Genomic DNA, 24,905 nt, shown 5'->3' with positions numbered 1-24,905 from the left:
TCTTTATTTCTGCCTTCATTTCGTTATGTACCCAGTAGTCATTCAGGAGCAGGTTGTTCAGTTGCCATGTAGTTGAGGAGTTTTGATTGAGTTTCTTAGTCCTGAGTTCTAGTTTGATTGCACTGTGGTCTGAGAGACAGTTTATTATAATTTCTGTTCTTGTACATTTGCTAAGGAGTGCTTTACTTCCAATTATGTGGTCAATTTTGGAATAAGTGCGATGTGGTGCTGAGAAGAATGTATATTCTGTTGATTTGGGGTGGAGAGTTCTCTAGATGTCTATTAGGTCCACTTGGTGCAGAGATGAGTTCAATTCCTGGATATCCTTGTTAACTTTCTGTCTCGTTGATCTGTCTAATGTTGACAGTGGAGTGTTGAAGTCTCCCATTATTATTGTATGGGAGTCTAAGTCTTCTTGTAACTCTCTAAGGACTTGCTTTATGAATCTGGGTGCTCCTGTATTGGGTGCATAGATATTTAGGAGAGTTAGCTCTTCCTGTTGAATTGATCCCTTTACCATTAGGTAATGGCCTTCTTTGTCTCTTTTGATTTTGATGGTTTAAAGTCTATTTTATCAGAGACTAGGATTGCAACCCCTGCTTTTTTTGTTCTCCATTTGCTTGGTAGATCTTCCTCCATCCCTTTATTTTGAGCCTATGTATGTCTCTGCATGTGAGATGGGTCTCCTGAATACAGCAGACTGATGGGTCTTGACTCTTTATCCAGTTTGCCAGTCTGTGTCTTTTAATTGGAGCATTTAGTTCATTTACATTTAAGGTTAATATTGTTATGTGTGAACTTGATCCTGCCATTATGATATTAACTGGTTTTTTTGCTTGTTAGTTGATACAGTTTCTTCCTAGCCTCGATGGTCTTTACATTTTGGCATGTTTTTGCAATGGCTGGTACCAGTTGTTCCTTTCCATGTTTAGGGCTTCCTTCAGGGTCTCTTGTAAGGCAGGCCTGGTGGTGACAAAATCTCTAAGCTTTTGCTTATCTGTAAAGGATTTTATTTCTCCTTCACTGATGAAACATAGTTTGGCTGGATATGAAATTCTGGTTGAAAATTCTTTTCTTTAAGAACGTTGAATATTGGCCCCCACTCTCTTCTGGCTTGAGAGTTTCTGCCGAGAGATCTGCTGTTAGTCTGATGGGCTTCCCTTTGTAGGTAACCCGACCTTTCTCTCTGGCTGCCCTTAAGATTTTTTCCTTCATTTCAACTTTGGTGAATCTGGCAATTATGTGTCTTGGAGTTGCTCTTCTCGAGGAGTATCTTTATGGTGTTCTCTGTATTTCCTGAATTTGAATGTTGGCCTGCCCTACTAGGTTGGGGAAGTTCTCCTGGATGATATCCTGAAGAGTGTTTTCCAACTTGGTTCCATTTTCCCCCTCACTTTCAGGCACCCCAATCAGACATAGATTTGGTCCTTTTACGTAATCCCATACTTCTTGCAGCTTTTGTTCGTTTCTTTTTCTTCTTTTTTCTTTTGGTTTCTCTTCTCACTTCATTTCATTCATTTGATCCTCAATCGCTGATACTCTTTCTTCCAGTTGATGGAGTCGGTTACTGAAGCTTGTGGATTTGTCACGTATTTCTCGTGTCATGGTTTTCATCTCTGTCATTTCATTTATGACCTTCTCTGCATTAATTATTCTAGCTATCAATTTTTCCACTCTTTTTTCAAGATTTTTAGTTTCTTTGCGCTGGGTACGTAATTCCTCCTTTAGCTCTGAGAAGTTTGATGGACTGAAGCCTTCTTCTCTCATCTCGTCAAAGTCATTCTCTGACCAGCTTTGATCCGTTGCTGGCGATGAGCTGCATCCTTTGCAGGGGGAGATGCCCTCTTATTTTTTGAATTTCCAGCTTTTCTGCCCTGCTTCTTCCCCATCTTTGTGGTTTTATCTGCCTCTGGTCTTTGATGATGGTGATGTACTGATGGAGTTTTGGTATAGGTGTTCTTCCTGTTTGATAGTTTTCCTTCTAATAGTCAGAACCCTCAGCTGTAGGTCTGTTGGAGATTGCTTGAGGTCCACTCCAGACCCGGTTTGCCTGGGTATCAGCAGCAGAGGTTGCAGAAGATAGAATATTGCTGAACAGTGAGTGTACCTGTCTGATTCTTACTTTGGAAGCTTCCTCTCAGGGGTGTACTCCACCCTGTGAGGTGTGGGGTGTCAGACTGCCCCTAGTGGGGGATGTCTCCCAGTTAGGCTACTCAGGGGTCAGGACCCACTTGAGCAGGCAGTCTGTCCGTTCTCAGATCTCAACCTCCGTGTTGGGAGATCCACTGCTCTCTTCAAAGCTGTCAGACAGAGTCGTTCGGGTCTGCACAGGCCTCTGCTGCTTCCCCTGTTGTTTTTTAGCTGTGCCCTGTCCCCAGAGGTGGAGTCTACAGAGATAGGCAGGTTTCCTTGAGCTGCTGTGAGCTCCACCCAGTTAGAGCTTCCCAGCGGCTTTGTTTACCTACTTAAGCCTCAGCAATGGTGGGCGCCCCTCCCCCAGCCTCGCTGCTGCCATTTCGGTTAGATCTCAGACTGCTGTGCTAGCAATGAGGGAGGCTCCGTGGCTGTGGGACCCTCCCGGCCAGGTGTGGGTATAATCTCCTGTTGTGACCGTTTGCTTAAAGCGCAGTATTGGGGTGGGAATTACCCGATTTTCCAGGTGTTGTGTGTCTCAGTTCCCCTGGCTAGGAAAAGGGATTCCCTTCCACCTTGTGCTTCCCAGGTGAGGCAATGCCTCGCCCTGCTTCAGCTCTCGCTGGTTGGGCTGCAGCAGCTGACCAGCACCGATTGTCCAGCACTCCCCAGTGAGATGACCCCAGTACCTCAGTTGAAACTGCAGAAATCACCGGTCTTCTGTGTCGCTCGCGCCAGGAGTTGGAGACTGGAGCTGTTCCTATTCGGCCATCTTGCTCTGTGTATCTTCTTTTATAATGTGCCTGTTTAAATCTTTCACCTACTTTTATTGAGTTATTTGCCTCATTATTATTGATTTGTAAAAATACTCTGTATATTAGGAATACAAATCTTTTGTCACATATAAGCCAGCCATACTTTTGGATGCAAAAAACAGAACTTGACTGGTGGTGACTTAAACAATGACAATATCAATTCTTTGATATAACAAAAACTCTAGAGCCATGTAGCCCTTGGCTAAGTAAGCAGATCTGCCATCGTTAGCAGTTTGGCTTTTCATGCTTAGCTTGTGACCTCATGTTGCAAGATGGCTGTGATTGCTTCAAGCACTATGCCTGCATTCAAAAGCAGGAAGAGTGGGGGCAACGAGGAGGCAATATGAAGAGGTCCTTGAGTGATCACTCCTTCTTTCAGTGGAGATAAAAATTATTTCTTAGAAGCACTCTCAAACGTCCTCTTAATTCTTATGCCAGAATTTTGTATCCTGCACACACACATACCAGCAATAGGGAGCCGGGGAAATAAGCATTGACAATGGTTTACTCTACTGTAGCCATGATTAGATTAGACAATTATGATTCATGCCCCAGAGCTGGGCACACTGCATGAACACAGGTGCTATTAGTTAGAAGAGAGTAATGCTTGTTGGGTAGGTTCAACCTAACATGTAAATATTAAATGCCAAAAGCTATGTGTCAGTCTCCAATGCAGTGAGAGATCCTTTCAAAAATCTGTTAGCCCCTGGTAGGCTTGTGGACAACATAAAAGTTAGGAAACCAAGCTCTTCACTTAAATCCATAAAACAATGCCAGCATCCCAAACTCCCATTAAATAGCTGATTGTAGAGAACCCTTGCTGGCTTGAACAGCTACATCAAGTTGTTAGTTCTGATTACATATTATTGCTGCAATAGGAGGTCAGAATTAGTAACTGCATTGTCTAAGGGACAAGGCCAAGTGGCTCCAGTAGAAGAATTGAAGGTAAATGGAGGTTAAGAGCCATTTGCTGAGTTTCCCTGAAAGTAGAGCCTGAGCCAAGGGCATTTTAGGTAATTTATTTGGGAAGTGATCCCAGGAAACAGGAGTAAAGGGCTGGGGAGAGTGAAACAGAGGAAAGGAAGGCATTGCAAAAACACACTAAGAGTTGGCCATCTCTGTGGGTGACTACAGCTTAATTGTGTTGGGAGCCTCAGAAGCTGCACAGAATGCATGGCAAAATTTCATCCCCCAAAGCTCTACAAGTGTGGATCAGCTTTGTTGGCATCACCTTGACTGTGAAATACCTGCAAATTCCTGGGCCTCATCCTGACATCCTGAATCCAAAATGTGGTGGGAGTGGGGAGGGGGTGGGTCAGTATATTGTATTTCAACAAGCTCATCAGGTGAGTCTTAAACATGTTCACATTTGAGAATCACCATTCTACTCCCCAGAGAGAGTGTTGATTAATTAGCTTATGTGCCCACTGGTCATACCTGGGGGGTTAACTCCCTTCTACTTTCAGGTTGCTCGTGCATTACTGTATCCCTTAACTCTCATCAGCGAAGCCCCCAGAAGAAAATAAGAGATTTCAGTGCAGCTTAGGTTGGACCCTCAAGGTACATCCACAGGGTAGTGGTTTCTACAGCGACAGCTGGAGTAAAAGGTGGGTCAGAAGAGTGTTGCATGAAAGATACCTGACTCAGGAGAGGAGAAGCAGATTTGGCCAGCTTGGATCATGACAGCTCCTTCAGTTATCTGAACTTCATGGAAGGAGTCATGAAATCACTTTCTAATGCATTAAGCTCTTTATAAAGGGCCCTAAGCTCCTAGGAGAAAACACACTGTGTAATTGCACAGGACTTCAGTGTACAGAAAACATTAATAAGACACATGAGAAACAGTACCTGTTTATGCTGTGGTATATCCTTGAGGCAGGTGGAGTGTTTCCATTTGTTGAAGTAGCCTCTGTGATGTCTCCCTGCTGGGATTGGGTTAAAGAGAACAGATTTCTCCCTTTATTGGGAAAAAAGCTTCTCAAAAGCAGACATTTATTTGCCCTCCCTCAATTTCTTTGGGAATTTAAAGCTGTGCAGTTTACCTTCTCTATTTCTTTCATATTGCCCCAAGAACACTTGTTTCTCTGTCAGCCATTTGCTTTTGTTCTAGCTTTTTCCTTTCTGCTTTGACCCTAAAAAAAGTCACTAGTATCATAATTTTATTTGAATCATTTGAAAAAAGGAAGAAAATTTTACCATAAGACTAGAGTTAATAAGGGCTGCTGGGGCAGGGATGATGAACTCAGGTGTCAGGTGGAGAGACTCACCCTATAAGTCTTCTGTAAGTGATGTTTGATTCAACACATGGAATTTCAGATTTTTATTCAGAATTATCATTAGGCTAAAGAGGCAATAAAATGAATTGCAAAGATTAAGACAGTAAACATATTTGTAGGCTTTCTCTATTGTGGGTGGGAGGTACATTAAAACTCAATTACAAGATTTCAGCCATTGCAATATGGATCTTAAGAGTTTGTGTGAATAGAGGTTTCCCTTAGGAAAGATGGCCTATCTTTTCCTTATTTTCCCCATCTTAGTTCTTCCATTCCAGTGCACATGTCCTAAACACCAACTGTGTCTTGTGATGATGCTTAGTGGATACCTGTCACTGGGACCTGAAAGTACCCACTGTACTGGTCTCCTGGCATGGATTGACTTAGTGCCTGAGAAACGAACACCACCACACACTCTCTTAATTATAACTCAAGGAACTCCAAATTCTTAGGGTTTATTTTTAGTGTCCTTTTTAGACGTTTTGACATTGGCACTGGTGCATATTTAAGCCTCATTGTAATTCTTTGTTTTGGTCCAGAGTCTTTTACTGACTAATGATATCCTCCCACTGCCTGGCTCTGGCTCTAGAAATTTTTGCTTGTCTCTGGCACCTTCAGGAGTTTATGCTTACGGGGGAGCCAGAATTAAAATATGATTGTTTTGTCATCAAGCAGATGTTCATTGAGTGCCTACTATGCTCCAAGCATCATATTAGATGTTAAAATATAAACATGAACAAGACATAGTTGCAGTTTTGATGCAGGATTTTTCTCGGCCACTTTGCCAGCCAGAGGCACCCCTGCCTGTGCCTCCCTAAGCCCTAGGCCTGACTCAGGAGGTGGCCTGACCACCAGGACCACCAGGCTGTACCTGGCTTGTGTGCCAGCTCAGCCCAGGGCTGAGCTGGGAGTGACCCAGCCCACCTGTGTTACAGCTCATACTCGTATTCGGTGGTTAGGGTGTTCTTGTTCCATGTCCAAGAAGAATGAGGTTATGCTGACAATTCAAAGGGAGAGAAGGGCAGAGAAGAATTTTATTGAGCAATGGAACAACTCTCAGCAGAAAGAGGATGTGGGTGTGGTCCCCCACCCCTGCAGTGAGGTGGTTTCTCTCTCAGTGTGGCTGAGTCCAGGGCTTTTATGGGCTCAGAATGGAGAGTATGTGCTGATTGGTTTGTGAGTATGCAGAAAGGCTAAAGAAAAGTCATCACTCAAAGGTGGGCATGACAGTGTAAAAAAACAATTAGGGAAGGTTAAGTATACGCAAAATAAGTAAAGGGTGGGGATCAATCACAGGAAATCATGCCAAAGAGGAAGGCAGGTTCTCAATCCAGTCTGTAGATTTATCCAGGACTGTCTTCAGTTTGAAGATTGGGTTTCACCAGGGGATCCACCCCGTCTACCTAGGCATTTGTCTGCCTCCTGTAGCTATCACTTTTAGAAAAATTAGAATGTAGGAAATAAAGAGCTGAGCATCAGTTACCATCACAGACCATTGAAAGTTATATAAGGAAGGAAATAGCATGGTGCTTTTGGTGCAGAGAAAGGTGTCCATTCTTCTTGGAAGAGGAAAGGAAGGACTTGTGAAAAGTTCACAATGAAGGTAAAAATTGAGCTGGGTTTTGAAGGATGAGTAGGAGTTTGTTGCTTGAACTACATGGGTAATTTTTCAAGGAAGGCAGATCAAGTGCCTAACATCTTTGGGTGATGCAGAAGAGTCTAGCAGGGTTGCACTATATTATACTTCAGGAGGAATTGAAGGCAGGGAGACCCGGAGGGAAAGTCAGTGGACAGGGTCTGAATCTCTTCCTCCAGTAATTAAGAGGTCTGTAGTAACTTGGTGGAGTGGTTGAAAGTCCTAAGTCATAGAATTTTGAGGAGTGAGAGAGGTGGAAAAAGTAGACAGAGTAAATATAACTTATACCTTTACATATTTTGACAGAATGGAAGAAAAATGCATGGTTGTATTTAGAGAGAATATCCAAAAGAGTCCCCCACCCCCACCTCTTTTTTTGATGGAAGAAGGATTTAATAGAAAGGGAATATTTGAGAGAAAAGGGACTAATTCGGTGCATGAGTTCCAGAAGACGAGGAAGAAAACTGGATTGAGATTAAGGGTGAGTCTTAGAAAGAATAAGGAAATACTTCTCCATGTAGACATTGAAGAAAGGAAGAAGTTGTGGGTAAATGTACTTATGCTTCTGGAGGGGAGGATGGAAGAAAATCAAGGGAGTTCATGCCTGGTTACTTCTATGTTATTTGAAAAGCAGGAATCAAAGATGTTTGGGGCGAGAGTGGTGGAGGAGAGTGTTAGCATTTTAGATCTGCTGCTGCCTCACACAGAGGAATGAGATCTGCATAAGGGAAAACATACATTTAAAAATTCTAGAGCCTTCACATTTTAAGTGTGAGAAAGCAAATCTGCATATGAATAAGGGGGCTGGATGAAAGAGACTTGGCCGTTTTTCCTAAGTTTCAACTTCCCTGTGGGATGTGTGTCCATCGATGCTTGCCTCCCCTGTCTCACTGGCCTCTAGGAAGGGGCCAGCACCTCTAGAGTTGTCATCAGATCAGGGATAAATCTTATTCTCCAAACTCCCTTGATCACAACTGAGGCAAGTCAGGATTTTCAAAATGGATGGATCATTCATTTACAAGTGAGATCCATTTCAGAATGGATCATCCGTTTACAAGTGAGACATAAACAGAGATATACAGAAAAATATTAGAAACAAGAACAGGTTGCAAAATTCAGGTTTCTGAAATTACCTTTTTCTAGCTCATTCCCAGGCTCACAGGCTCTTTCACCTCCCAGAGCCTATCCTGGAAAATGAGTTTGCTGTAGTCTGGCCTCCAAGACTGGCTTCCCCCCTAGTTCCAGCTTGCCTCTATGGATTCATAGTTTCATAGAATGGCCCATTGTGCAGATCCTATTGCCTGGACCCCTCAAATGTCCCCACAGTCAAGGTGGCAGAGAGACTCCCTCTCTGCTTCCATCTCTTCCCATCTTCCATGGGAAGTTTTCTCTTTAAGAAGAAGTCCCATTTCCCTGTTCGCTGGCAAACCTGTTGAGACTGAATGCAATGAATGAGATCAACATTCTGAGCCACTTTCTAGACACAGGGAATCACTTGGAAATTAGTAGAGGCTCAGTGGTATTATGCTATAATAAAAAATATTACCCAAACACCAAGAGCTGTGGTGAAAAGATTTTATCTGGAAATCCAAACATTGCAATTTTTACACAATGAAATTATTTTAAAAGGCTTTATAGATAAGTTCTCTACTTTAAATCATACCACTTTAATAATCCAAGATTAGTTTTTTCGTTTACTTCCCCCAAGGTTGTGACTGATCAGTCTATGATTTCACAGTTGTTCCATCTGACAGATATGTTTTGACAGGAAAATGCTCTTTTTGAATAATAATTGCAAAAATATAAAATATTTTTCGTATTCCTAAATCTTAAACTGTAAGTAAGCTACAGAACTGGACTGAAACTCAGCTTTGTTTGGCTTCAAGTTTGGTTTACAGTTAAGTTAAATAAGAAGTGCTTCCACCAGACACCATGGTCCACTGCCAGCAGCAATAATTGATAAACATCCCAGCCACTTTGGGAAGGTTTAGTGTATTGTCTCAACCATTGCTCCCTAGTGCATCATTCAGATTGATCAAAACAGTGAAGTCTTTGCACTCATGGAGTTGATGTTCAAGTGATGATGCCTGTGGTCCCTGGGCTTGTTCAGGATTTGCAGTCAGCTTCCTGTCCCATTCATTTCCTGACCAACCACAACCAGGACTTACTGTATCTGGGAAGTCGAGTCAGGCTCCACAGATTACAGACTGGGATGTGAAAGGAACAGAGCTAAGCCTCCTATTGGCTGAAGATTATGATAAATGCTTAAGGCCTAAGAGCAGATTGGAGGGGTAGAGCTGATGATGGGAAAGAAAACTGGCACTTTGCTGAGCCTGGACCAAGAAGCTCTTCTCCTGTGGTGCAGGAAGAGAAATTACTATGGTCTCAGTTAGTAGTGGGATTTTACAATAACTTTTATGTAAGCGGAAGGATTACTTTTGTACTATTTTTATTTGATTTCTTGGGAAGCACAACATTCTAATTTTAAATATCATTTGCATCAATTTTTTGGGTCTCCATAATTTTCTGTTTACAAATGTGCAGATCCTCTTAAAAATATTCACTAACAGAAATAATCTTGACCCGATTTTTTTGGTATCATGGTTTTAATTGTTTAAACATTTCAGGCAAATTTTGAACCCTGAAAGTTTAGTTCTAAGGAAAAAGTGAACACACTAGGAATCAAGAAAAAAAAAGAAGAGGAAGAAAAAGAGGCAGCAACATGACAAATACAAGATCAGTAATACGAGTCCTGCTGCCAGGGTGTTTTTGTTTTTAAGACATATCTCACTCTGTTGCCCAGGCTGGAGAGGCATGATCATGACTCACTGCAGCCTCGACCTCCTGGGCTCGAGCAATCCTCCCACCGTGGCTTCCCAAGTCCCTCAGACTATTGGTGTGCACCACCACACCTGGCTAATTTTTAAAAAATATTTCGTAGAGGCAGCATCTCACTATGTTGCTCAGGCTGATCTCGAACTCCTGGGCTCAAGCAATCCTCCTGCCTCAGCCTCCACAAAGTGCTGAGATCACAGATGTTAGCCACCATGCCCAGTCTGTGTTTAACTCTCCATGACTCTCAGGAGGTAGTGCTTATGGAGATAAAAATTCTAGGCTCTAAGTCTCTGTTGGTTATACCTTTTAGCTTTCATTGACAGATTATGTGACCAATTTATCTTGAGTTTCAGCTTCTTTATTTGTGAAATGATGGAGCTGAACCATATGACCACAGAACCCTTTTTCCTTTCACATACAAGAAATTTGGATAATTCCTCTTTGGGCTTGAAATAACAACATAAACTTTGAAAAGTATTCATGTTTCATTTAAAAATTTAAAAAAAAACTAGTTTAATTTTCATTGACTAAAACCTCTTAGCTTTGGATTTCCTAGGGCTCTTGAATAGTACCTGATAATAAATCTGTATAAATGAAGGTGAAACTATGCGGTCATTAGTGGCCTAAGGCTTCCTTTAAGTAAGTCAGACAGTCTGGGTACCAAACTGCTCTATACCAGACTTGCTTTCATGTTAGGTATCAACTCCTAGAACTCACCTCCTGTGACACCAAGGGCCAGATACCTGCCACTATTTCTTGATCATTGACTTAACCTATAAAGACACTGGAATGGAACCAGAGCGTTTCTTTCCAGAGGAGAGACACTGGCTGGAAAATTAATCAGCAGATTTGCTTTGTGACATGCACCCCTCCCACAGGGGAATACGCTGCCAAATACTCTTCCATATTACTGTTCCCGATGCCAAAAGCCAGGTAGACTTCCTTTATGAGTGTGGCCCAAGGATTACTTAGTGGAGAGAGACCTTGGCTGTAAGTCCCATCAGGTTCTTGTCCTCATTGATGGATTATCTTGAGAAACTCCCTTCTCATGCCTGGGCTCCAACTTTTTTCCCCTACCAACTAAATGAGGAAGTTGGGCTATTTCAACATTTTTCTAAGTAGATCAACATTTTCCAAAGAGTGTAACACTTGAAGAGTTAAATAAAATAAATCTAATAAAAAAGCGTTCCATGGTGAAATGTTTTGGAAATAGTGCATCAAACAACGTAAACAGCTTTATTACTCCAGAACTTCTTGTGGCTTCTACTGTGAGGATGTGATTTTGACTCTCATAAGGGAGTCAAAATTTATTTGAAAATGATTTTTATTGTCAGTGAGGGAGTATTGTGTAACAGGAACTGGGGTTCACCAAGGTTGTTTCAACATTATGAATCCAGGAGTAAAAGATGGTGCAGTGATCATTTTAGAAGAGGGGCTGAAACATCTATCAAATCCTAATATTCTTCAAGGTCCCTGTGAAGACCCACATCCTCTGGGGCGCCACTCTGTATTCCACTGTTTTCCAGCAGGAATCTTCTCCTCCACTCGATGAAGAGTTCATTGTCTGTGACCAAATGAAAAGGGAATTCTCAGAGTACTTTCGAATAATTTGGTGCAGTTTTTCTTTGGCTTCTGTTGACTCCCTAAGCTTCATATAATGATGTTTCTTATTCTCAGTTTTCTGAAGTACAGCCTTATGAAAAAGTCAATACATAAAAATTCAAACATATAAGACATAATAATGAAAGAACTATTCATATCACAGAGAAGTCTTCACTTTACAAAATGATTCCTTCCCAGGTTTATTTTAAAGAGAAAGGAAGTTGGAGACACGGAAGGAAATTCATTGATTGTACTTATTTTTTTCGGTGGGGGGCAGAGGGGCGTCTAAGTTCTGCAGGAACTAGCCTTTTAGTAACTTTAGGCTTTAAATGTATTTTCTTACATGCTTCTGTTTAGCCTCCTGTTAAGATTGAGGCCCTGTTGAAAGCCAGTGGATTGATTCAGCATGTGGAGGCTTAGAGATGGCATACCTCTATCCTCACACTGCCTCTGGTCTGCTCTCTGGCTCCCTCCTGAGCAGAGGACTTTCCCATCAGCAAAGACCACCATTTCAAGGCAGCCAGACTCTCCTAGAACTTCATTTTTCATTTTCCCAGTGTTGCTTGCAGCTTGGAGACTTATTTATTTTCCAGATATTATTATACTTAATTAAAAACCTGGGAAATAAATGGTTTTTTGGCCATGCATCTGAAACATATGTTCTATTTTGCCAGCTGTCCAAGTAGCTAAGACTATCTCCTAGTTGGGAAAACTGTTTCTACTTTAGACAGCTGCAATGAATCAAGATGTACACAAACTTGATTTTAAAGGTGTTTCCTGCCTTGCTAACCCAATCATTATGAGACAAAGGAACAGTTGGATCGTTGCTATGTTGGCAAAAAGCATTAGCTTTCTTGTAAGGGTGATTTGCCACTTCAGGGATAATTAGGCCACTTAAACGCTTATCTTTGTTAGTCAATGGACTGGGAAATCTTTATCCTTATCATGAGTGATGTGGTTCAAAGAAAATCTCACTCCTAAATAGAGAGGCTGTTTCAGCACAAGTAGTACTTACTAGGTTGCTGGACATTTTAATCTTTAGAATTTACCAACAGCCTGGTTTATGTAGCCCGAGACTTATCTCTAAAATATTTCTTCCTTCCCTCATTAAGTAGAATTTTCTATCATTGCTTACTCCTTTGCATGTGTGTGTGGTAGGGGATGGGGAGGTTAAGCAATGGTGTTTTGTAAATTCATAAATTTAGGGGAGGAGTAATCAATTGAAACACAAAATCCTGAAAAAAAATGTCCTTTCCCCGGTTCTGTTCTGTTACTTGTTTGAGAAAAGGGAATGTAGTATTGAGTAAGCAGTGGAGAGGGGACCAAGACATCCCTGCATCCTATCCACTTACCTCTGTAGCTCAGACTTGAGGTGAGATACAGGTGACAGGAGATGAGTGTGCTTGGCTAATTTCTCCTGTGAAATATAATTACAGTCCCGGGGAGTAGGGGATTCCCATCCTGGTCCTAGCTCTGTGATCATGAGGCTAGCTCAACTTCTCCATTTTCTCATGGTAAAGTGTTGCTCTATCCCTGCCTTGCTTGGGTAACATGTGTTACCCAATGAAGAGTCAAACTTTGTAAAACATTTAAAGAAATTTATTCTGAGCCAAATATGAATGACCATAGCCCCTGACACAGCCCTCAGGAAGTCCTGAGAACATGTGCCCATGGTGGTTGAGGCACAGCTTGGTTTTACACATTTTAGAGAGGCATAAGACATTAATCAAATATATTTAAGAAATATACTGGTTTGGTTCAGAAAGGCAGGACAACTCAAAGAAGGCGGGCAAAGGGGGGCTTCCAGGCTATAGGTAAATTTAAACATTTTCTGATTGACAATTGGTTGAGTTTATCTAAAGACCTAGGATCAATAGAAAAGAAATGTTCAGGTTAAGATAAAAGATTGTGGAGACCAAGGTTCTTTTGAAGTCTTATAGTGGCTGACCTTAGAGACAATAGATGACAAAAGTTTCCAATTCAGAACTTTAAAAAGATGCTAGACGCTGACTTAATCTTTTCAGGATTGGGAGAATCCTGAAGAAAATGATTTAACTATGTTATTAGAGAGTCTTTACAGATGCACATTTTCCCCCACAAAGGACAGCTTTGCAGGGCCATTTCAACATATGGCAAATAAACATGTTTTGGGGTAAAATATTTTGATTTTCTTGCTTGTCTCATAATGTTATGCCAGAGTCAGGTTGGAAAGAAAGTCACAATATATAGGGCTAAATAAAACCTATCTGATGAGAATTTATGGCTTGTAGGACATGACTCCTCAGACCTTTTAGACAGGAATTTGGGCAAGATTTAAAAAAAAAATTGGAGCTTAGTCCTCACACAGAATGTTGTAAACATATGTTTAAAAAATATATTTATACAATACTTTTATAAAACATGTATTGTAAATAAAGCTGACATTCTACTGAGATTACGTATTTGGAAAACATAGATTTTGATGATTAATGAGGAACGAGCATGAATTTTTCTTTGCTTCTTTTATATTCTGCTTGATTTACATGGAAGGAACACAGGTATTAGAATTGGACCCATCTGGTTTTGAATTCTGACTTTGCTAATTACACAACTCAGTTTCCTCATCTATAAAACAGAGATAGTGATAGCTCTTTCATGGGGTTATTATGAAAACTTGGAAAATTCTATTGCTTTTAATTGCATTCTCCGGATTTGTGACAAGCAACCTTTTCCTAATGTCTTTTCCCCTACTTAGGGTCAGTGGGAGGATTTGTGGTGCTGTTGATGTTTTATATCTTGATGTGAGAGGTGGTTACATGTGGAGAATTTATTTTATAAAAAATTAGTGAGCTGCACATTTAGGGTCTCTGCCTATATGTTATTTGTATTAAAAGGTTTTCTAGATAAATACCATTTTTATTTTAAAAATTCAATGCTGAATGACTAGAAAGTTTCTGTAGGCCATAATTAAAAGACACATCATTATTTCAGAAATCCTAAAATGTAGACCAAAGAAGAATACAATTTACAATGTATTCATGCATTTATATATTGTTTTCATTGAGATATAATTGATAAGCAAAAATGTACAGAGTTTAAATGTATGATTCAATAAGTTTTGTATCTATATACATTCATGAAATTAGAGCCCCAGTCAAGATATAGAACAGTTCTGTCACTGCTTCAAGTTTCCTTGTGTTTCTTTCCAGTCAATGGCCTGCCTAGAGGAAACCAATTGCTCTATACGGCCCACTGAGTTAGTAGTGCCTGTCCTTAAACATCTTAAATAGAATAATGCAGCATACATATGCTTGTATTTGTCTTCCTTCACGTGTCATAATGTTTTTGATACTCGTTCAAGTGTTGAATGCACTAATGGTTAATATTTTATTTTATTAATATACCACATTTATTTATCTATTTCCCTGTTATTGAATATTTGGGTTGTTTCTAGTTTAGGGTTATTATGAAGAAAACTGTTCAACATTCCTGTGCAAGTCTTTCTTGAAATATGTGACTTGTCTAAGAAATCTTTGCTTAACTTCAGGTGATAAAGATAGTTTCCTGCATTTTCTTCTAGAAGCTTTACCTTTTTCTTTTATGTTTATGTCTATGATCTACCAAATAAATTTTTGTGCATGCTGTGAGGTAGGGATCAAAGTTCATTTTTTTCCAGCTGCATTTGTTGAATGAAACCTTTTCTTTCCTCATTGGATTACCTTGCCTCACCTATTGACTGTCAACCAGCTCTAAGTATGTAGGTCTATGTCTGGGCTTTCTATTCTGTTTTATCTCCTTACTTACTCTTATGCCAATAACACATGACCTTGATTACTGTAGTTTTAGTGTCTCATTATGTAGTAGATTATCTATCTAACTATCTATCTATCTATCTATCATCTATCTATCTTTAGGTAATGCTAATGCATTTATAAACCACTCTACAATGGAGATGAACTGCATCTAGTGTCCTAGGTGGTAACTTAATTTTATGTTTGATGATAAAGAATCACTCATATTTCAAAAATATTCTAGGGTAATGTACCTTAAAATACAGAAGTGTGTATAATACTCAATAAAAAATTTAATGCTGTTTATTAGATGAATTTCTAATGGCTTTGTTGACATTTCTATCTTTCCTAGGAAGGCAGTTCTGAGTAGTAACTCTGACCACATCAAATAGTGGCTTTGGGTATAGAGTAATTGGTGACTGTGTTTTTATTTATTTTACATTTTGGTCCCCAATGGAACTTACAGCAGTCTTGGTTGCCTTTCCAAATATCTGTCTTTCTCTCTTTCTTCTTTGCTGATTTTTATACTTCATTTTCTTCTGTACTTTTTTTTTCAAAGGAAGTTATGTTACAATCTCAACCCAGGGTAAATATAACTAGCCTTAAGGTAATTAGGCAGTCTAATTTCCCTTTTGTCAGTGACTGGTTGAGATATGGGAATGTGATGCATTTCTAGCCAATGAGAGGTGATGGAGAAACAGCTTTGGGATTCCTGTGAAAGAATTTCCAGGTGATAAAAAGAAAACTGGAGATTGGGGGCAAAGTAGTAATTTATATGCTGCTTCTGTTGCTTCTGGATGTTGTCATGTCAGATTGTGCTGCCTGGAACTGTTGTAGCCATCTTATGATCATGAGGTTTACAAGATAACTTGCTGAATTAAACAGAATGGAGAGAAGAAAGAAATCTGAGTCCTCAAAGAAATGGATGGAGCTAAAAATCGTGTCCTAATCTGTCTCCAGTCTTCCAGTTATGGGAGTTAATACATTTTGTTCACTGTTTAAATCATTTGAGTTGGGTTTTCTCTTATTGTTTCCCAAAGCATGGTATCTGATAAAACCATATTGCATTTTAGCAGCTCTTTGATGAGCTAAGAACTCATATTGAAAATGTTAAATAAACAAACCATTAGCTGAAGGACTAAAATATGAGGAAAAACGTAATTTATTGATAAATTCTAGCTCTTGGGATATACAATTCTAAAAAGAGGAAAGGCCAGGCATGGTGGCTCATACCTGTAATCCCAGCATTTTGAGAGGCCGAGGCGGGTGGATCACCTGAACTCAGGAGTTTGAGACCAGCCTAGCTAACATGGTGAAACCCTGTCTCTACTAAAAATACAAAAATTAGCCAGGTGTGGTGGTGGGTGCCTGTAATCCCAGCTACACAGAAGGCTACACAGGAGAATCACTTGAACCCAGGAGGAGGAGGTTGCAGTGAGCCAAGATTGCACTATTGCACTCCAGCCCGGGCAACAAAAGCGAAATTCCATCTCAAAAAATAAATAAATAAAATAAAAAATAAAAAGAGGAAAAATGCTTTATAAAGTATGAAAAACATTTCATGAAGATTTTATTGCTATGTCTTGGAATACAGTTACTTATGAACTAGGTAACTGTAGATGAATTGAGTAGAAAATGGAGATTAAGAGAAATAAAACCAATTGCAGATACTGACAGAATGTCTATAATCATACATTTCCCTTGCCTGATGAGCCATTGGGGTTAGAGAGTTGGGTAAGGTCTGAGCTTGCAAAGACATCAAGTGGCTCAGCTAAGGAGGCAGAGAGCAAGGCAGGGCTGGACAGAAGCAGCTCCAGTTTCTGTATAGAGGGGGCTTAAGGGATATAGGCAAATTGGGGCTTGGAGTTGCTTTTGCAAATAACTTTTCCTATCTGTCATCCATATCAAAGAATAGGGATAGGACAGGAGCCATGGAGTTAATTACCTCCTTTGGTGCAATGACTAAGGCCAGGCTAGTTGTCCTGCTTTGGGTTGAGAAAACCCAGTCGTTAAAAGCAAGTCAATCTCAACATCTATAGCTACTTTATTTTAAAATGAAGTTATTATTTCAAGTCAAAAGTGCAAAAAGAATTTCTGAAGAGTTTTTAAGGCAGAAAATTTCAATTCAGATTGGTTTGAAATCACAGGTAGTCTTTCAGTTTTCAATTTCATCAGAGGTGATGCTTCATAATTTGAACTTTTGATGCTGCAAATTGAACTGAAAATGCGACTCTCCTATAGTTCAGCCACTCTGCCTTATTGGTATTATTATTATTATTAGGTTATCTTGTCCAAGGTGGAGAAGAAAGAGAGACCAGTCTTTGCCTTTGAGATATACAACCACCATCCCAGGAAATACCTTTTCCAAATAACCTGTGCATGGTGGCGGGTGGGGTGTTCTATTGATTTGGACACGGTCTTTTCCACACTCAGGCACAGGGTCTTTTTTGCTGAATTTCTACCTTTTAAAATTCTTCCAGTGGAAAGAGAATCAACATGGCTATTATAGAGGGGACAACTGCATGGAATTCACAGAGCAAATTGCCTGATTTTATTTTAACCCTTGTACACAGGCAGGGTTGGGAATTTATTGGAGGACCTGTCTTTCTTGCTAACATGTTAAAGTGACATTCCTCTTTTGTTAATACATTTATGTATTTACAAAGCTATCTAGAAAAACAATGTGAAAAACTAGTTGCAACTCATGCTTACCCGGCCATGAGATGAATCTAGGATTTAAAAAACAGTGTATCCTTAACTCATCTAAAAACTATAGACTAAAGAAAAAGACCCCCAGTGAATATTTTCTATTTTAAAGTTAATATTAGTGACTACTATCTTTCTTTGTGTCAGGTTCTCTCTCTCTGTGGGGTGTGTATGTGTGTGTGTGTGTGTGCGTGTGTGTGTAGCAGTGCAATCTTCAGGATAAAGCTTTTTCTACCATACTTGGTATACTTTTTAACTTGAGGGAAAAAATACTACCAGTTTACAAAAAATTGAGGACTGCATCTAACTAATCACAGAAAATTGTATAAAAGAGCTTAGCCCTAAAGCATATGTGGGTCATACTAAAGTAGATGCCAGGCAGGGCCCTGGGCTCATTGTTCAGAGCCTGTTCATGTCATGTTGCTGTAGTCAGTGGGATAGTGGGTTCACTCATAACATGCTACATATTGATAATGTTGAATGGTATGTAATTTTTTTGCACTTATTGTCAATGTGAGACACTTCTGGTTTGACCGGTGAGGGGCAATGAGAACGGTTCATTGTTATCATGTGACAGACTTAAAAATATTGAAGGAGGGGTGCATCCCATGGGCCGTGTTCTTCTCCACCCTTAGAGAAGTGCCAAGTTTGCATGACTCCTTTCATACATCAAGATAGTGGAGATTGGGGTGAGCAGATGGAGAAATCAATGCCAGTGATTTTGGAAAGAGGTTGAGGGAGGGGAAGAGTCAGGAGAAAATGATGATCTTAAAGAGGGCTTGAGGGAAAGAGAAGAGAGATTTGTACCACCGTGAGTGGGATCCTGAGAAGAAAAATGGGAAAACATAATCTTTAGTATTTGTGTGTGTGTGTCAATCAATTTATATTTCCACTTTCTGAAATCTTCAGAAAAACTCCAAACAAAATTGCCTTTTGCCACTGTCAACAGCAGGAGACGAATCAGTTTTATAAATGAAGGAGTGTTTATTCCACTTTACACCAAAGTTTCTTGAAATTATTCTCTGGTCTTGTTTAGCTATTAGGCAAAGGGTCCTGTAGCTTAGTGAAGGTCTGAGAGTGGGCACCTGGCCCAGATCTGGTTGATTGTACTTAAGAGAACTCTGTTGGAGTCTTCTGGAAGAGATGTTTTCTAATAAAAAGAGAGGGTTGTCCACAAGGAAACGGTTTCCTTCTGTCCTGGATGCCTCTTTGCTCCTGCTTTCTGTGGTGTTGTAATGAACATGACTGTATTAGTCCATTCTCATACTGATATAAAGAACTGCCCGGAACTGGGTAATTTATAAAGGAAAGAGGTTTAATTGACTCACAGTTAGGCATGGCTGGGAAGCCCTCAGGAAACTTACAATCATGGCAGAAGGTGAAGGGGAAGCAAGGCATTTTCTTCACAAGGTGGCAGGATGGAAAAGTGCCAAGTGAAGGGGGGAGAGCCCCTTGTAAAACCATTAGATCTCGTGAGAACTCACTAGCTATCAGAAAAACAGCATTGGAGAAGCTCACTCACTATCAGAAGAACAGCACGGGAGAAATCACTCAATTACCTCCATCTGGTCTCTCCCTTGACACATAGGGATTATGAAGATTACAATGCGAGATGAGATTCCCACAGAGTCAAACCATACCAATGACCATGAAGTGGCCCTCCAGGGATGGAAGGATGCCTGCTGATGGTGGAATGGGAGGGTGGAAAGCCTTGGTCCTTTATGGCATTGTTGAGCTATTTAACTAGTTCCAGATTGTCTACTTTGGAGCACTGTTTCAAGTCTTCTAAGTGCTGTTTCTAATTGGTACACTTCTGTGTATTTCTCGGCTTTTGTTAATCAGTAATAAATACCCTTGTGGTTAAGCACTGACATTTAACTCTGACATACAGCCAAAGGCATTAATAACTGGCACACAACACATTTGAAATTTTGCCATTTGTAACCACTTATTTATAAGGTGTGATCAGACAAAACAGAAATATATTGGAAATTAGAGCTTGTAGAAAACTGCAACTGTCATCTATAACATTTAGTTTTCAATGTCTGTGCTCATCAGAATCATTTGGCTTCACTGATTGACTTTATAATAGGCAAATATCACAAATGAACTCAAATTATAAATTTTAATTAGTAAAATTTTGCAATTTGCCTATTTTACATTTTGGTTCCAATTAAGATTTCATTTGAAAAAAGCTAAAATAATTGAAAACCACAGCAAAAGCCAAAGGGAAGCAGGGTAGTTGAATTCATGTTTGTGTATATATGCATGTAGTGATCACTGCATTCATCTGATCATTTAAATTCATTAAACCCCTCCTATGTGACATCGACTGTACCGTGGGCTAGAGATTGAGAACTTAATAGAACACAGACTCTGACATCTATGTCAGGGACTCCATTTTGGTAAATGGCAACCACAATTCAGTAAGATGTTCAGGCTGAAAGCCATGTTGTCATTCTTGAATAGTATGTTTCTCATACATCCTATTTGTAATCCATCAGCAAAGCATTTTGGGTCCCCCTTTACAGCACTACCTGACTTTAACCTCTTTTCATGTTCTTCATTATCCCCACCCTAGTTCCAGTCAACATCATCTTCCACACTTATCCTTCTGTATGGTTTCTTCCCATATGGTAGCCAAAATGATTTAAAAAGAAGAACATAAAGGAGGTCATGACATTCTGTTCGTTTTAGCTCTTCCATGGCTGTATAGTACTTTTCTTATTTACTTTTTAAGTGGTATTACTTTTTAAGTGGTAAAATGAACAAATGTTGTACCCATAAATTCTACTTGCCAAAAACAGGAGCTTTTTAAAAAGAAAATCACATAATAGCTTTTAAAAGGCACTGGGATTCCTCTGCTTCTAGATCATTGCTTGGCTAGAAAAATAAAGTTTGTTCTACCAGGAATGACAAGTTAGAATTGAGTATTCTCCAAATTGGAAATTCTGGAGTGTAGGGTCACTCCAGGCAAAGATTATTCAGTTCTCATCCTCAACTACCTATCAGAAGGGTTAAACCAGGTCAAAACAGTCCAGCATAATTAGGCTTCATCAAACAATGTCATTATGCTCTTCTAAGATGCAAATAAACCAAATAGGAAATACTAAAATCAAAATAATATTTGACACTGTCATACAAATTGTCAGTTCCTTGTTGTATCCCCCCTTCTATAACATTAATACAGGGAATATTTTACTGCAGAGAATATTTTATTTTATACATCACTAGCCATGAATTTTTGCCATTAGTTATTATACAAATGCTGCCTAGTGCCATTATCCAAATGGCATAAGCATTTTATGTCCACAATTCATTTCTATAGTTATAAGTAGAATTTTCATGATTTACATAAGTACATCTATCAGTGAAGATTTAATACTGAGATGCAATCTAACATCCGTATATCTGATGTTTTGTAGAAAAGATATATTTTAATCTCTTTTCATTTAAGTGACCTTACGTAAAAAATAAACTAATAATTTAGCAGTTCCAAGTCTCCAAAGGGCATTTTCAAATGTACATAAAAGAAATGGTTACAGAGATGTTTAAGAAGCATCTTCATGTCCACATTCCCTTGTAACTGCTGTACCATTTTCTCCTCCAACTGCTTCCCTTTGCCTGCAAGAGGGGCTCGGATAAGATGGATGTTTTGCTTGACTTCTTTGATATCCTGAACTTTCTGTAGCTCTTTATTCTTCTTCAATCTGTTCGTTATACATTTAGCTTGGTGTTTCTGTTTGATCTCTTCAACTCCCTTCGTTGCATCAATAGTTTTATTCCATAGCTCTCGCTGGTATGTGATAGGTTCATTTCTACATTTTTCAAATTCAAACGAATTATGTACTGTAAGTTTTTACCAGCTGCTTCCGGAATGCTTTGGTCACCCAACTTTGCGAGGATTGTGCTTCTTTTTAAAGTTTTTATGGCATTTAGATTTACAAAATCTGAACACCTTGCGATCATTTTGGACAAACATCATGCCGTGGCCAGGGTAGATGGGCCCCGAATAGAAATAACGCTTTTTTTTTTTTTTTTTTTTTTGAGACAGAGTCTCACTCTGTCGCCCAGGCTGGAGTGCAGTGGCGCGATCTCGGCTCACTGCAAGCTCCGCCTCCCGGGTTCACTCCATTCTCCTGCCTCAGCCTCCCGAGTAGCTGGGACTACAGGCACCCACCACCACGCCTGGCTAATTTTTTTGTATTTTTAGTAGAGACGGGGTTTCACCGTGTTAGCCAGGATGGTCTCAATATCCTGACCTCGTGATCCACCCGCCTCAGCCTCCCAAGGTGCTGTGCTGGGATTATCGGCGTGAGCCACCGCACCTGGCCAGAAATAACACTTTTGATATGCATGTTGAACCCATGTGGGTCTCCACTGACCAAAGGCGAACTTGAGAGTGGCTGTATCTTACTATTAAAAAAATCCAAATTCCTGTTCCTCACATATACACATATAAAGTTTCTTTACAATCCAGCACCAATTCTCTCCCAACATAATTTTCTACCCTGCTGTTTCTCGAGATTGAATTCAATCCAAGCATTCTGACCTCCTTGATGTTTGCTGCACACCTCAACTATGTTTCCTTTTTAGTAACCTTGCCCTTGCTGATCACTTAATTCAGGTCTCTGCTCAAAGTTACCCCAGGGAGATTTTACCCTGACTCATTTATATTCTTCTCTATCACCTTACACTGTATTATATATCTATTAGTTTTTAATCTATCTCCTTCACTTGAACATCAACTGCATGACTGCAAGGACTTCACTGTTTTGATGAATCTGGATGGATGGATGGATGAGCTCTAGGTGAATTGCTCCATTCTTTTCAGTCCTGATTCCTCCCTTACTGATGATGTCTTCTGGACCATTTTTTTTTTTTTTTCCTCTGTGCCTCTGTGTTTGCATCTGTGAAATGAGCAGAAATTTCAAGCCGTGGGGTAGGGAGATTGTTAATGACAGGCTTATTGGTTCCCTTCCTTTCCCACTGCTTGGGTGGCTTTCTACTTCATGCATCAGGCCAGCCTGTTGCTAGGCAGGATAGGAAGCTGGACTATGTGCAAGTGCTGACTAATGCAGGCATCTCTCACCTTATCCCTGAGATGAAAAGCCAGCTCAGGCAGCCCGGGGAAAACAAACACATGGAGTCAGCAACGACTTCTTCTGGGCTTGCATCTTTTCAGCACCCTTCCTACTTCTGTTGACCCACTTCCTACCAGGAACATAATGCAATCCTGATACTGTGTGCTTTCATCATAAGAGGGTGGATTACAAAATTTAACTCATCCACAACTATCTAGTAAATATTTATTCCTCTTTCAGGCATCTTTGCATGAATTTCACAAAAAACAGTCTATTTTCACCCTAAAACCATACACTCCTTTTGTTCAGGTCCAGCTCTTTCACAGCTGTGTGAGTTAGGGCAGGTGTCTCTACCTTTCTGAGCCTCAGTTCTTTCCTCTGTAAGATGTGAACACTAAGACTCATCTCGTCATTGCAATGACAGTTAAATAAAGTTAGAAGTAGAAGGTACCTGACACAATGCATACAGCAGCCCCACAATAAGAAAAGACTGCAGAGAGAAGGCAGTGGATAACTCAGTGAGATTTTGGTTCACGTTGACTTTCTAGAATCCTTTGAATTTCCTCTGTATGCTATTTCTCTTCAAACAAGTAGCCAATCTTGCTTATGAGCACGGAATTGGGAAGTGCTAGAACTGAGGCTGAGATAAATCGAAAACAATAGTTAAAAACATTAATGTTTTCACAAACCTGGATCCATTTCAGCAGAGCCTGTAGCCTGCACACTGTTGGCCATTGGAAAAGCTGTTGGGCACACGGCGTGGCTTCTTTCCCCCACTACCCGTCATGCTTTCCCTCCAGGGTGGGGTGAGCCTGCTGCAGAGTGGGGGCTGGCCTGGACTTCACGTCCCTAATCTGTAATCCTAGCCTGGCTCTGGAGGAGGGGACTCCCCTCTTTCCATCCCCACATGGCAGGGATGAGGATGGAGGTGGGAGTCCAGCTTGCTCATTCATGATGATATGTACCAAGCCTGTGAGAAATGGAACAGAATGAACACACACAGCTTGTCCTTCATGGAGCTCCACTCTTCCTTACCTTTCATGGTTTGAGCTCCTTTGTGCCGGTGTGAGGTGGGGTGGTTTGGGGCTTCTGCCAGGAAACAGATGGAGTCTTACCAACACCTCCGCTGGATGCTGGAGTTTGCCGGCAGAGGAAAACCTGTATCGAAAGGCCAGGAATCTGCAGTTTCCTGTATGTGGGTGAACAAAGCAGTTTTGTTTACCTGGAGAACTAGTTTTAGAGCCCATGGCAACCACAGTTTTTGGGGCAGAGTTACTCTGAGATGTCCAGTCAGACCCAGGGCTGGGAAGTCCCTGGATCTCCCAGAAAGGGAGGCTGGCTTTTGGGCTGGGAAGAGGAGTCTGGATTCCAGCCAAGGGGAGAAAGGAGAGAAGTCAAAAAGGAGGCTGAGGCATCAAACTGATTTCCCCCTCGGGGCTTTTGCCTGTGTGCTCTCCACAGTGCTCTCCCTTCTCCACGTGCGTGGCTTCCTCCTCCCTCTGGTCTTGCCCTCAGTGCACCTTATCCCTGAAGCTTGGCTGGAGTCCCTCCTTCCTGACATCCAGTGCCCCCCACTTCCTATCTCTACAGTGTCCCCAAGTGTTTCCTTCGTATATTCAACATGTCTATGGAGGTCTAAGTCAGCATCTGGCAAATAAAGAATAACTTTGATCTGATTAATTTCCCAATTCATCGATGTATCTACTTTGTAATCAATTTCCAGAATATAACAAAGCTGTCTCAATTCAACATAGACTGTAAAAACCAAGCAATTCATGGGCTAAAACTTTCATTTGGCAAAAAGAACATTAATATGAGGGCCTGGGAAGTGTGTCCTCCTCTTGTTGTAAACAAATGCTGCTTATCTGCAGGTATAGAATTCTCACTCAAGGCCTATCTGTGTGGTCAAATGCGGGCCACCTTTGTAAAGTCATTATACTTTAGTGTGCAAGGCGTTACAATTATCATTTTACTTGAAGCCTCCCCCAAGCAAATGATGAAGCTCATTATCAGTGGGATAAGATTAACTTATTTTTACAAGAAACATATGG

General features: G+C 40.4%; 1 pseudogene; it reads right to left on the bottom strand.

Annotated features, from left to right (window-relative positions):
• Nucleotides 1-21,248: 21,248 nt before the first annotated feature.
• On the bottom strand, nucleotides 21,249-24,101 carry LOC117064233 (annotated as a pseudogene).
• Nucleotides 24,102-24,905: the final 804 nt, after the last annotated feature.

Source organism: Trachypithecus francoisi, unplaced genomic scaffold (assembly GCF_009764315.1).
Source record: "Trachypithecus francoisi isolate TF-2019V2 unplaced genomic scaffold, Tfra_2.0 Lachesis_group19, whole genome shotgun sequence".
Taxonomy (NCBI): Eukaryota; Metazoa; Chordata; class Mammalia; order Primates; family Cercopithecidae; genus Trachypithecus; species Trachypithecus francoisi.
This window is presented reverse-complemented; position numbering and strand designations above follow the sequence as displayed.